We start from the raw sequence: 9,526 nt of genomic DNA, 5'->3' as shown, positions 1-9,526 counted from the left end.
CACACCATATATATACATACTAAGTACAGCTTATACTTTAACGATACTTATATAATATGATATATAGCATATATATATATATCTTACTAATTATATATATATATACTATATATATACTATAATAATCCATAGTATACTATATAACTAGTATATAAGTACTATAATACAGTAATACTATACTTATATATACATATATTAAATATATAACTATATATATATATATATATATACATATATATATATATATATATATATATATACTTAGAATATATTATTTATATATGATACTATACTATAGATGCCAAAAACTTCATGTCACTTAAGTGGACGCCACTAAGTTTCTATCCATTGAATGATTACTTATTTGAGCCGTATATTGTGTATATCCGTTCCGTTAAACTTGATCTCATAATTCTAAAACCCCCCCAACACACAAAATTCTGGTTGAACTCGTTGTGGTTTGACCTTCCGTCGAGCCATGGTAAAAAGTTCTTTCACTCGAAACCGTTTAAATTGATACGAGTTGATGAGGGTCAAACTACGACGGGTTCACCCCAATTGGTGTGTTGGGTTTTAGAATATGTAGATCAAGTTGAACGGAACGATCATCCACGAATGTAGCTCAATCAAGTGATTCATCAATGGGATAAGAAACCTTCAGTGGACGTCCACTTAAGTTGACCAGAAGTTTTGCTCATATACTACTATTATATTACTATATATATATAATATAGGAATTTAGGGTCTTGAAAATATTTAAAGAATAATAATAATCATGAAAACAAGTAATTGAATTACATGGAAATTAATATATACATCAATAACATACCAGTTGTGGTATTACAACCTATAATCACGCAACAGTGAAATAATACAAGAAATTACACAATTAAACAAGATAATTTAAAATAAAAATACTATAATAATTAATTTATATATTAAAATAAATTATACTGCGGGATAATTATCCATCACAGGTAAAAATGTACTAGTTATATAATACGGACAGCTTGCTACCAACAAAATCTAAGAATAGTACCATTAATTTACACAATAATGACGTAAGTAATAATTCACATAATACATCTGAGAGAGAGAGAGAGAGAGTGTGTGTGTGTGTGTGTGTGAAATGTGTATGCTTGGTAGTGAGGTAGCATAATCCCCTCCACTCATTCAAATGGTTATATATCCTCATGCACTCCTCAACCCATGTGAATGTGGTCCCCTATTTGAATGAGTGGAGAAGATTGTGTCACCTCACTACCAAGCATAAAATTTATACTTGGTACCAAGCATACTCATATTTTTCATACACACACACACACACGATAGAAAATGAACTATACTCATGACATAATAAAGACGAAATCCATTTAGATGTTAATTTTCTCTAAAAACATTCGAATATCCCAATGCTTCTGATTCATTTATAATCTGGGTAGATAGCAAGATTTACCATATTCACATCAAATTAAGTATCAAATGACAAATGTAAAACAATGACATAGTTGATCTAAGAGATTGAAGCAAGTTAAACTCTCCAACTAGACGCATGTGTGCTAGATTATTCAGGCATGATTCTTGTCACACGTACCTACAAATGCGCTCATGACGTGAATGAACCTAAGAAACACTATGTTGGTGTCTAAGATTATTGGATAGCAGGTTCCTAATATGTTTCCTAATTTTTTTTGACAACAGGTTATTGGGATTCTTAATCTGTTTTGGTAACATGATTCCAAATCTGTTTTGGTAACAGATTATTAGGATTCCTAATCTGTTTTGTTTTTGTTTTAGAATTCCTAGTATGTTTATGATTTTAGGATTTCTATATATATAGAATAATTGGAAGAGAGAATTGAGAAGAAAATTGGGGATATTTGGAGCACAGAAAAGAGGTATTTTCTGAGCTATTGGTTAGGGTTTTGTTTGGAGAGAATTAGAGATTTGTTGGTGAGATTAATTGGTGAGTTTGAGTGATTTATAATCTCAATTTGTACTCTTCTTCTCTATTAGTGAAAAACCCTATCCCTTCTTGCCCCGTGGATGTAGGTAACTTGTTGAACCATGTTAAAATTGGTTATTTGTATTTGTGGCATTGATTTGGTTCGTTTGGCCTTCTCTTGATGTTTGTTTGATTTGATTTTTCGTAGCACGTTGGTTTGGTTGTTTAGATTTTGCAGCACACAATAAGTGGTATCAGAGCTCAGGCTACGCTTGGGCTATTTGGAGGAATAGGTCGTTTTGGAGGCTCTCCTAGGGCTTCGTTTAGTGATAAAGATTGGATCTTTTTGGTAAAGACTCTATCTTTTTTAGTTTTGGGTTTATTCTTTATTTGTTTCGCATTTGTTTTGGTGCTTTGAAAAAGATGGTCGAGAAAGAAGGAGTTGTGGAGGGTACTTTCGACGTGAAGACCGTCCAAAGTTTGAATATCCACTCTATAAAGATAGATGTGAAGAAGTTTAATGGCACAAATAATATTGGTCTTTGGAGATGTGAAGTCTTGGATACGCTCAATGCATAAAATTTGGAAGATACTTTGGAGTTGGACGTGAAACTGGACGACATTGAGAAGAAGGTTTGGAAAAAGATGAATAGAACGGCGTGCAGTGTGATTAGATCTTGTTTGACTCAAGATTTAAAATATGATGTGATCTATAAGACTTTGGCTAAGAAGATTTGGGAGATCCTAGAGGGTAAGTATTTGACTAAGAGTATAAAGAATCGTTTGCATTTGAAGAGGAGGCTTTATCACTTTCAATTGAAGAAGGGGACCTTCATTGGTGATCATATGAACCACTACATGAAACTTCTTACGGATTTGACGAATGTAGATGTGATGATTGAAGATGAGGACAAGGCGTTATCGTTGTTGAGTTCCTTACCTGACGAGGAATATAAGATCTTCGTTCTTACTCTTATTAATAGGAATGCATCTCTTTCTTATAGTGAAGTCACCGCTGTATTTGTGAATTATCAGCTTCGAAAGAAGGATAATGAGACTTCAGTTGAGCCGGTAACGGGGGCATTAGTCGCAAGAGAAAAGAGTCCAAATCGTAGTAGGATGTCACAGTCTAGAAGGGCACATCTTGAAGTTCATAGCAATTAGTGTGCATTTTGTAAAAAGGATGGACATTGAAAAGCCGAATGCTCAAAGTTGGTTGATCGAGCCGGGAAGAATAAAGGGAAAGCTATTCAAGCTTCAGAGGTGAATGTTGTCAAGGCTAGTGGCAATAATTCAGATTCGAATTCTTTAGTCTACTCGTTATCTGCACTATCATCAGTTTGTGTTGCCGACTCTATAGAGTGGATGTTGAATTAGGGTGCTTCTCACCATATTTACCCTAGGAGGGATTGGTTCTTCAGCTTTTAGGAGTTGAAAAGTGGGGATATCGTGCTCATGGGTAATGATCATGAATGTCCTATTGGTGGTATCGGTATCGTTCGTATTAGGATGAGTGACAGAGTGATTTGGGAGTTGGTTGGAGTGATGTTCGTTCCTCAGTTGAAGAAGAACATTATTTTACTTGGAGTTTTAGAGGTAGCAGACTATAGGGTGACCTTAGTCGATTCACATTTGGAAGTCATATTGGGGTCCATGATTGTGATGAAGGGCGTCAGGAGGAATAATTTGTATTATTTGATTGGGAGCACGGTATTTAATAGAGACCTGACGACTTCTTTGGATTTTGGCTAGACTGTGGCATTTGTTGAGGCTGTGTTATTTGATTGGTTATGATGTGCATGGTTTGTTGATGAGTGCTTTGACCTGCAGATTAAAGTCCTTTGAGCATATTGGTATGAGCAAGAAGACCGATGTGGAGTTTGGTACTTCTATCCATCGACCGAGAGGTCTTTTAGGTGGTGTTCAGTTAGGCATTTGGGGGCCTTCTAAGGAGGCATCATTGGGATGTAATCGGTATTTGGTTTCTACAATTGGGGATTATTCTAGGTATTGGTGGGTTGCAACCAGGTCCCGTTGGTGTGAAGTCCTAGAAGTCAACAAGAATTGAAAGAAGTGTATTGGCAGAAAGGTAGCCCGTCGTTCTAGCTTTGGTAGGGGTTCTTTCTTGTATTTGTACCGAGCTCATGACAGTTTGAGACACTTCATTGATGTGGAGACATTAAGGAGACGAGATGATATGATAGTTTTGATGGGTCGTTTCTTGCTGGAGAGGGATCAACATTGGTTGTCGAGCATTGGTTTTGGTTTTGGAGCTTCGACATATTTGGGTCATCTTGGTCATAGGTTGCCGACTACTGTGTATGGAGATTTTGGATCTGGTGGAACTGCTTCAGATTTTGGATTGCGTCGGATATTTGGTTGCCTAGCATTTGGTCACATCGCGGATGTGAGATTTGATCCGATTGTACGTTTAGGATTCAGAGGTTCGTTTAATTATCAGTTAGGAGCTTCTGATTTTGTTCTGAGCAGGTATGTTACGTTTGACTCTAGACAGGTGAAGAGTATTGATCAGATTATTAGGATATCGCAACGGGTGGAGGGTGATGCTACTTCACATTAAGTGGAGATTACTCAACATACTCCAGATCATACTGCATCGTTTAGGATTCTAGCTGAGGTGACATAGTTTGGAGATCATTTGGATTTGGATGTAGATGAGGAGTTGGTTTTAGATTCGAGTGCAGCTGGTGGACATATTTTAGATACGACCATTAGTTCACCTCAGGTGGAGGTGTTTGATTTGTTTCAATTTGGGACCATTAGGAACGCTATCAGTTACAGATCCGTTAGTGATATTGGTGAAGAGTTGCAAACTTTTCTATTTGATTGAGGGCCTTTGGAGACCGTTTGGGTGAACTACGTGAAGGCTTGATTCTTTGGGCAAGGATACGTAGGTAGTCATTTATAATGCAGCCGGTTTGGTGAGTTAATACCGACATTTAGAGTTTGCTCGCATTCTCGTTTGGGTTCTCGACTTGTTGTGGATTGAGTCTGTTGTCGTGGATTTGTTCCACTTCGTACTGAACGTAACAAGTGAGACGTTTAGTTGTTATTGGTGTCGGCTCAGTTTTGAAAAAACTTTACCGAGATGGAGAATTGTTGGATAGCGGGTTCCTAATATGTTTCCTAATTTATTTTGGTAACAGGTTATTGGGATTTCTAATCTGTTTTGGTAACATGATTCCAAGTCTGTTTTAGTAACAGGTTATTAGGATTCCTAATCTGTTTTGTTTTTTGTTTTAGAATTCATAGTATGTTTATGATTTTAGGATTTTTATATATATGAAACAATTGGAAGAGAGAATTGAAAAGAAAATTGGGGATATTTGGAGCACAGAAAAGAGGTATTTTTTGAGCTATTGGTTAGAGTTTTTTTTAGAGAGAATTAGAGATTTGTTGGTGAGATTAATTGGTGAGTTTGAGTGATTTGTAATCTCAGTTTGGAGATTAATTGGTGAGTTTGAGTGATTTGTAATCTCAGTTTGTACTCTTCTTCTCTATTAGTGAAAAACCATATCCCCTTATTTGTAATCTCAGTTTGTACTCTTCTTCTCTATTAGTGAAAAACCATATCCCCTTCTTGCCCCGTGGATGTAGGCAACTTGCCGAACCACGTTAAAATTAGTTGTTTGTGTTTGTGGCATTGATTCAGTTCGTTTGGGGGTTCTCTCGATGTTCGTTTGATTTGATTTCTCGTAGCACGTTGGTTTGGTTGTTTGGCTTCCGCAACGCACAACAAAGATCATCCTTGATAAGTTTTTGTAACCCAATATACTAACTAGCTACAAATCGAGTACCAATATAATAAAGCACTATATACTAACTATATATGGTTCAATCAAAAGCATGATCTCGCATTTACAGTTTTTTCTGAGGGCGTGTTCGGCAACTAAAAGCAGGCTGGCCTGGGTTTTTTTTCTTTAGCCGGATCAAGATTGATCGGTGTGGTCACCGTGTGGACCAATGTTGGCCTAGTTTTAGGAGAGGGATCCAAATCCTAGTTTGGGGCCCAAAATTGAACCTGATGGCATGTTTGACAGCCCTCTAAAATCGAATGGGAACTGAACCTGATCCAATTTTGAGTATATTTTTATGTTTTGCAGAAAACTGGGACGAAGTTAGACCGCAAATTAAAATTCGACCGTTAAACATGTTCTAGTTTGGACCACCTCTCCTTTAGTCCAAACTAAAGTCAGTTTAGGATAAAACTGGGCCAATATTGAACATGTTCTAGTTATGAGTGGGTTGCCAAACGTGCTCTAAAAAAATGTCCAGTTCCAAATAAGGAACGCGCTAATTAAACAGGGAGCGGAGTCGCATCTACTTGCTTATACAACCAAAGTCTTCAACCTCCCTCAAATTAGGAGAGTACACTAATGTCTAGTTCCTCGAGTCTACAAATGTATAAAACAATAAGCCGAACTGTCATTCATACGTCTCCGTGCAATGAATTCCCCATTGAGCTTGTGACATTTCCACCACAGTTGAAATGTAGCACATTTAAGGCTCTTGAGCAAGTTCTAACTAGATGGGAGAAAATGGTCCCCATCACATGACTTTAACGAGCAAATGATTTGCCAATGCATGCGTTCGGTACTTAGCATTGAGCTTACATGGTAGTTGGCCCAGCGCATGGGACAATGTCCTACTGCAATCAAGTTCATTCATTCTATACAAACTCCTCATCTACTCGCATTCGAACTCGATGCCCAAAAACTTTTAAGTAGCTGGAGTAAATATTATTTCACATTTGCCCAAGAAATAATCAAATTTGGACCAATTTTTTCCCCCTCGTTAAGGCTACAGTCTCCAGTAGTCATGGCTTCGGGGGCAAAAAAAGATGCTAAGCTGTTACGAGAAATGCAAACGGGCGGATATCATAAATCAATACACTAACAAATATCAATGCAAAAACAGATAAATGTAATGAGATTCAGAGCAAGTTTTAAATTTCTCAGGCAATAAAATATGACTCGTTTTATTATCCAGAAATGGAGAACAGAAAAGCAAATTATGAGAGAACCACGATCAGTAGAGAATTTGCTTTGAAACTTCATTAAAGACTGTGTTATTGTTATCTATCCATGTTCTGGTCTTAATATTGGTCCCTTTACGGTTTTTGTATATTTGTTCTAGAGATAAATTTTGAGAGGAAAAACATTACATGGCCGTAGAGAATCACCCTTGTATTTGTCTTTCAGTTTCTTTGAATATTCAAGATTTGCAACTAAACTAAACATTTTCCTTTTTAATTCCGCAAATTCATCTCCTAGAGTAATTTAATGTGACAAGGACCTTAAAATACCAGGGAAAATTGCAGGCAGATGCTTCTATTCCAAGGTGATCATACACGTATGAACAATTTCCCTTTCCATCACTTAGAGGCTATTTGGTTCGCCCAAAATTTGTGAAAATGACTAAAAAAAGAAAGAAAATGGAGAAAAATTACATATTGTTGTAAGTTATTCATAACATTTTCATTTTCATTTTCGTTGTTTGGTTCGCACCTTAAAACCAAGAAAAATGGTGATGTGCAAACTCCTTGTTAGTTGATGTGGCCTATATTTTATGACACCCATTTCATGGGCTTTGTTTAGGATATTGGAGGAAAATTTATTTGATGGTTTCCTCACCGGACAAATTTTCAAAAACGACCTCTTTCCACATTTAATTCCAAAAAAGACCTATTTTGACAATATTTTCAAAAACAGACCTGGTTTCAGTGTTGGCGCTGAAACTAGGTCGATTTTTGTGAAAAAACTTCTGAAACTTCACGGGAGTTAAACTCCCGTGAAGTTTAGTAAAACTGCTAAACTTCACGGGAGTTCAACTCCCGTGAAGTTTCGGAAGTTTTTTCACAAAAACCGACCTGGTTTCAGCGCCAAGGCTGAAACCAGGTCGGTTTTTGAAAATATTATGGAAATGGGTCTGTTTTGGGGATTAAATGTACATATGGGACGGTTTTGAAAATTTGTCCTTTCCTCACCTCCTTCTTTTTACTTTTGATTTTCAGGAAAACAACCAAACAGACACTAAGAGAGAGGTCCACATCTCACATGCATGGAACAAGTAAACAAGAAGAGCATCACCCAACAGATCAAAAGATAATATAATGCTCATAGAGAGAAGACCCACAGCTTTTAATGCATTAACTAGTCGGTAGGGGTTTCCTTTGATTTAAGTGTCACCTTTCTACTATCATGTTTCTAGACCTTGTGTAATGAGGTCTCAGTAACCAACAGTCAAAGCAACCTATATCTAGATCGGAATAAAATAACCGCACAAATGAATCAAGTAGCAAGAGCTAGCTATATCTTGTCATTAATATTCTTTTTCTAGATTCCATTTGGTGATTTATTACACCAATGAAATTAGCACGGGGGTTGAGAAGGGTCTAAAAAAGATATCCCCCAAGTTCTCCCACAAGATTAATGACGCTCCGTTGGGAGTCTTGAACCATCGTGTATGTTTGTGCTGTTGGCGGATTACCAAGTGTTGATGCAAGAGATCATGAGCAAGCGAAGAATTGTCTTTCGTGCCATCGATCTGGGATTATTATAAGGCATCAATCAATGTCAACTCTTGAATTCATGGGGGGAGTGGGTGATGTAGTTTTTAGGTAAAAGATGCATAGTGTTTGGAAGTGATTTAAGAAAGGGAAGGTGAGCATATGACAGTACAGAGGAATTCCATGCCCATTTAATGTGCTTTGCTTCCCTAGAATGTCAGGAATCTCACACCAAATTCTTGGGTAAATCAAATCAAGCTGAAAACTATGATTTGTAATGTTACCATGCATGTGCTCCTATTTATTATTATTATGAGACCAGGGTTAGAAGCGTAATTACTCCGTTGAGTTACTTTCGTCTTGATTAATATTTTTCATCACACGTTCATTCGATGGTCCAACTAGCGTTTCTCTGTCTTGATCAATAGTTATTTGAACACTTGTTAGCGAGTGTTAATGAAGACATCATGTCTCAAAATGGGGGGATACGTGAATTAAAGATTCTAAAGCTTCCAAAAACGAAGGTACTTGTGAGGACCTAGAGATTATTGGGCTCTGTGATCGTAAATGCCTTGTCTCCTATCAAATCAGAGTATAGTCATGTCTACTATACATTCATTCATTCATGACATGAGGCATATCATGAACTTAATTTGTTATAACCAATTCTTGATAGGGCTAAAATATGATCCATGCGTGTGTTTATTTTATGTTTTTGGACCTTCCTCTTCGTAAGTCAGGGTAGATTAGATCGACTAAGGATATATAATAGCAAATAGAGAAGGCTCCTCATGCAATTGAGTCACATGCCCTCGATGACGAGGCATTTTCAGACTAGGACTAATCATACCCAACATTTTACTGACTGGAATCAGGATCAACTTATACTACTCCAAGTTTATCTTAAATTTATTCTGTGCATCAACAGGAATTCCTAAAGAAGAGAATTTAAGGATGTAAAATGCTAAACTTAGACAAATGGTAAAGGTAAAATTTTTTTTTTAAAAAAATGATAAACCAATTTTTGCACAACAATTTAAAATGATACGTCC

The sequence above is a fragment of the Asparagus officinalis genome, chromosome 4 (genome assembly GCF_001876935.1).
Source record: "Asparagus officinalis chromosome 4, Aspof.V1, whole genome shotgun sequence".
NCBI lineage: Eukaryota > Viridiplantae > Streptophyta > Magnoliopsida > Asparagales > Asparagaceae > Asparagus > Asparagus officinalis.
The sequence above is the reverse complement of the archived record's forward strand: the minus strand, read 5'-3'. Positions refer to the sequence as shown.